At 32.9% G+C, this 5,587-nt stretch overlaps 1 long non-coding RNA gene across 1 annotated transcript; it reads left to right on the top strand.

Moving 5' to 3' along the window:
- The first annotated feature begins 720 nt into the window (after window positions 1-720).
- LOC149791486 (uncharacterized) lies at window positions 721-4,513 on the top strand. Its single transcript, XR_016423183.1, has 3 exons — window positions 721-818; window positions 2,890-2,976; window positions 4,190-4,513. It is a non-coding gene; the product is annotated as an uncharacterized LOC149791486 (long non-coding RNA).
- The last annotated feature ends 1,074 nt before the right edge of the window (window positions 4,514-5,587 follow it).

Below are 5,587 nucleotides of genomic sequence, written 5' to 3'. Positions count from 1 at the left end.
CCCCAAATCAATTCATGGATCATAATGACTGTTTTAGCCATATGTTTATTGCTGCATGAATGAGCAATTGCCGGTTCAGTTCAATTGCCTCTTCAGAACAATAACAATCAACATTATCACACACCCAAAAAACACCCAAATAAATAAAACTATTTACCTTTATTAAAGCAAACTGAATCTGCATCATATATCAAAACAACACTGCACTTATTTGCTTGTTATTATGTTATTTTGAAAGACATCGGCCATAGCTCATTAAATACTTTAATGATGGTAAGAAGCAGCAAGTATTTTTGTCAAACAGAGATATCAAAAATGTAATTTTGATTTGTTGTCTTGAACTAATTACAATCAACTTGAAAGGCTGCACGAACGTATTTCGGTGTCCCCAACAATATCCAACAATACATACGTTACCTTTTATTTCTATAATACAAACAGTTCAGTTCAAACAACAGTACCATGCTATACTTCAAATGAATCGTTTTATCTCTTTGTTTCTGACTCATGCTACGCAAAGATAAAATGCAATAAACATATTTCACTTTTACGCTCCGATTGTTTCCATCTAGACAACAATATAAGCATGTAAGAATCCCAAGTGAGCAATAGGTTCCGATCCGGATATCAGATTAATATAGAATGTCTCATATAATGGGGAAGATTATTTCATGATGTAAAACACAATATGCTGTGCTACATGTGTCCAACATTGTCTAATGGAAGATCCTGTGAATATGAGAAAATGATCACATTCAAGGGATGTATATTTGTCACACTTCTCTTGAAAATTTCATCATGTGATTACAGGGATAAAAGTAAGTAAATCCACCAGGTGAATTTGATACTTTGAAGTATATGACTGACTGCCCACTCCCCGCACCTTCTCACTCGCTATCTCTCTCTCAGACTTACTTACTCGAATACTTAAGAGATATTACAGGAATAAAGCAATATAGGATACAAATGACGCCATTTCTAAACTAACATAGCGATTCAAGACGAGATTTAGCATAGATTATTTAATTTCATTAAAAAATAAATTGTAACATTGCAATCTGACCCTTTCTGTGTGAGTGGGTATTCTTCTACTAGTATTAATATAACATCATCAACAACAACAGCTCTAAATAAATAGAGCTTGCTTTACATTAAAGACATAGAAGTTAATGATCGATAAAGATATTTGACCAGAATCCATTCGCGTCTCTCAGAGGCTATTTCCTTTTACTTCCTTAATAACAACGGTAAACCCGCTGTGACGAATAGCTGAATCTTTGTTGTATAGATTTTATTCATATTGCTTACACAATAATAAAAAGAAATCTAATTTACCGCGACCGATAATATCAGCCAATCCTATCGCCTTCTTAAGTCTTGTACATTTATATGACCAGTCCTTGAAAGTGAGATGTGTTTAGGAAAAGTGGGTGGAGAATGCTGCCCCGGCGTGTGAGTTTAATCTTGAAAACTTCGGTTTCGGAGCAAGTTAGTTATATAATAAAGAGAAAATCAATTTTGTCTAAGGCGTTTCTCTGAACAGGTGTATTATTATTGCCCTTTATTCATATAGGTAGCTTTACTAACCTTTTGTCAATTTCACTACATGCAGCCTTGTTACCATTACATTAGTTACCACTGTATTTGACACCTTTCACAAGAAAGGACCATAGTTTCAGGCAGGAAGCATGTTTTTGGTAATACTACAAAAAGCAATTGTATTCTCCATTGTCTCCATGTTTATACATATGTAATATAAATTTTGTTTACTCTCTAAAATAATAATTAGCTTTCTGAGTAATAACTATGACAAAACTTTGAAAAGTAGACAATACAATGTTCTTTCTGGAAAATGTAAATTTCTAATTAAAAAACAACGCTTTGATGACAATGCCCTGTCAAGAACTAGAAGAATCGTAGACTTGCCAGGAGGCATAAAGCAATAAACAATATTTGTGTTGATGTTTTGATCCTTATTTCTTTTCAATACAAAGTTCTGCACGTGTCCTCCTATCTTAAGGAACTATGCGAGATTAATTAATACTAATTTGTCATGTTTATTAAAGCACTTAACAGCAGAATGAAGCAATCTGTTTCGTAATTATTATTGCGCTTTATTCCTATAGGTAGCTTTACTAACCTTTTGTCAATTTCACTACATGCAACCTTGTTACCATTAAATTAGTTACCACTGTATTTGACACCATTCACAAGAAAGGACCATAGTTCAAGCAGTTCGGTTAGGTCAGTTTTATAGGTATTTATTTCAGGCAGGAGTGCATGTTCTTGGTAATACTACACAAGCAATTATATTCTCCATTGTCTCCATGTTTATACATATTTAATAGAAATCTAGTTTATTCTCTAAAACAATAATTACTTATACTTTCCTAGGTTTCTTAGTAATAACTAAGACAAAACTTTAAAAAGTACACAATATATGTTCTTTTCTGGAAAATGTAAGTTTCGAATAAAAGAACAACGTTTTGATGACCATGTCCTGTCCGGAACTAGAAGAATCGCAGACTTGCCAAGAGGAATAAAGCAATAAACAATATTTGTGTTGATGTTTTGATCCTTATTTCTTTTCAATACAAATTTATGCACGTGTCCTCCTATGTTAAGGAACTATGCGAGATTAATTAATACTAATTTGTCATGTTTATTAAAGCACTTAACAGCAGAATGAAGCAATCTGTTTCGTAATACCCATCTTTGAAAACATCCGCAATTGATATTTGACTCTGTGTTAATTTGAAATGTGCAGCCAGGCCATACAGTCTATGTTGTACAATCGGGTCCCTTTACATGTATATATTTCACTTCTTCAGTAACTGGCATACCTGAGGTTATATTGATGTTATTAAACACGCACTTATTCAATTTCAGTCAATTGTGATTTCGAATATGGTTTATGCGGTTGGATACAATCGAATGACTATCGGAACAGCTACTGGACAAGGCGGAATCATGACGGTAAGGGAATATTGTATTTGTTTTACCGTTTTCATTGAAATGACCGTAAAATGCATGTCACTACCGTGTTGACAGAGTAGTTATGATTCGCATCATTGTTTCAAGTTTATACGTCGTGAATTTATATTTGATTTTACTTTCGTCTTTTCTCATGTGGCAACTCGGGCAAAATTGAATAGTAATGAACTTTCAATGCAAGACATTAATGCAAAATATATATTATGTAAAAGGTGTTTTAACTCTGGTATATATGTTTTTGGAACTTCTTCCCTCACCTTGTGCATTAAGTATCAAACTGCTCTCTAACAGTCAAACAACACATATATAATTTGCCTTACAGGCTGTAAACCTTTCTAACTTCATATATTTTCAAGTACAATTTGTCACTTTATTTAACTCTACGTAATTTACTAAATATCTAAGTTTTGAAACGCATAACAAAGCTATGGAAAACGTAATATTATCATAACCAAACCAAGCTTTGTTGACATTTTATTTAATTGTTACTCTGCCATTTTATTGTGATGGTTCATGGTTTATATAATGATCCAAATCACCAGGTAATATGCATATCTGAGTAGTTATCTATCGTATATTTGTCTATGAAGATCATGCAACAGCTATTGATTTAGTAATCTCAAACAGACTCTCACAAGACTCCAATGTATGTACATCATACAAGTGTCTGACAGGGTCTATATAAACAATTATTATACATCTGTATAGTAAGCATGCAATATATTGTTGCTCAAATAAATGTGCGCCATATCTGCAAGGAGGTGTAGAGACTAGATCATAATGAATATTAATACATTGATGATAGTGGTAGAATGATACTAACATAGTTGCACGTATATAATATTTTTATGGAAATTGATTTTGATCAATTTAGACAAAGTTGGTTTCCTTCAAAGATTTTTTTAAACTTTAAAAACTGACCTACGAGATAGCATCTCGTTTTCATGTAAAATTAACAGATTTCCCATTTAGAAATTGTTCTCGTATGTTTACGTACTGAAGGGTAAAACATGCTGGAAATTGGAAATAGTAATATTACAATAAAAAGGCAAACTACTTTCCTACTGGAATTAAAGACTATATGTTTAAAAGAGAACCTGCAAAGGTTCATTGTATTTATTTCTTATTAGATGAATCAAGCAAGAACGTTTTGTAAAACTGTTTACGTTGACTATTAATTTGTAATTTCCTCCAGGTGATTATTTTCTTTATCTCGACGAGAACAGCACATCAACTTTAGAGAGCATTAATATGGACTTAGATGACTTTCAGTGCCTAACGTTTTTGTACGACATAAGAAATGCGGACGCCGGAACAATTCAAGTGAGCATGGAGGAGAATGGGGCGATAAGGGAATTGAATAATTTTACGAAATCCAATGATAAGAGTAGCAGTTGGACGCAAGCGATTGTTCAAATAGAGGTCATACATAGAGGGATGGTAAAGATTCTTTTACGTGGACAATCAAGGAACTATTCTGGAATCAAACTGGATAATATATCAATCACATCGGGCTCCTGCCTCGGTAATGGTACTTACAATCATATCAGTAATAATATAGCATGCTACATTATCTGTATTTATGTGTGATTGCGTGTGTATATATGCGCCTCTTATCTACGTTTGGAGAGATTAAAAATTGCATTACTGTTCCTGTTCAAGATGAGAATTGTTAAAATGACAGGCGCTCCAAAAGAAATTTCCAACCTCTGATCAACACTCTGGTACAGTCAGAGGGCAATCTAAGAATCGGAAAATATTTGCACAAATCGATTTCTGTTGGAATAAGGCTATACACATATTAAAATATAACTATAAAATAGTGCATTCATGTGAATGCGTCGTCCTCAAAAGAATTTCAACAAATACTTTGTTAGATGTAAGTAAGGATTCTTATATTACATTTCAATTAAGGAAATGTGATGAAAACAAATTGCGGAGTTATTATGTACTGAAAGCCGTAACCTATCCCATACGATAACTTCGTTGACGAATAATTAGTCGTGGTTGAAAGAACGTAAAATAAAAGGAGAAGTATTATCTTCTGATGTCCTCCATGAGACATTTCTCTATTTTGCTTTTCAATATTGGGTCTGTCATCAATTCGGGAGATACATCTTTCTAAACGTTAGAAGAGATATATTCAGCTGCAACGTTTACTTTGAGGGCAAGGTGAACTGTAATTAACTAACATTTTTAACCTAAACCTTTTTAGATCCATAGACTAAATGCGCATTAATTGAAGATACAAAAATATGTTGAATCGTACTTTTCTAAAGGAAATTGTTTTATTGTTGTTTTTATTTGCAACTAAAAGCAGTAGTTGCTTTTTAAAGTTCTCATATGCTTGCAGAAACAGTTTATACGCACTGGTGTCGCATACAACGACTTCTAATTCAATTTAATGCAGTTAAAATAGAGACAAAATGTGTGAAAACAACCGTTTCAAAACAAGTTTTAAGGCGATATATTTTAACTTTTAGCACATATGTTCTGGGGTATATTGATTTTGAATCCATACAGTATGTACAGAATAGAATGTTTAACCTTTTTGTATACTACAGCATGAATCGTAACGAAAAAAAAAACCCTA

The sequence above is a fragment of the Sinohyriopsis cumingii genome, chromosome 9 (assembly GCF_028554795.1).
Source record: "Sinohyriopsis cumingii isolate HCF-2022 chromosome 9, ASM2855479v2, whole genome shotgun sequence".
In the NCBI taxonomy this organism is placed as follows: domain Eukaryota; kingdom Metazoa; phylum Mollusca; class Bivalvia; order Unionida; family Unionidae; genus Sinohyriopsis; species Sinohyriopsis cumingii.
The sequence above is the reverse complement of the archived record's forward strand: the minus strand, read 5'-3'. Positions and strand labels throughout refer to the sequence as shown.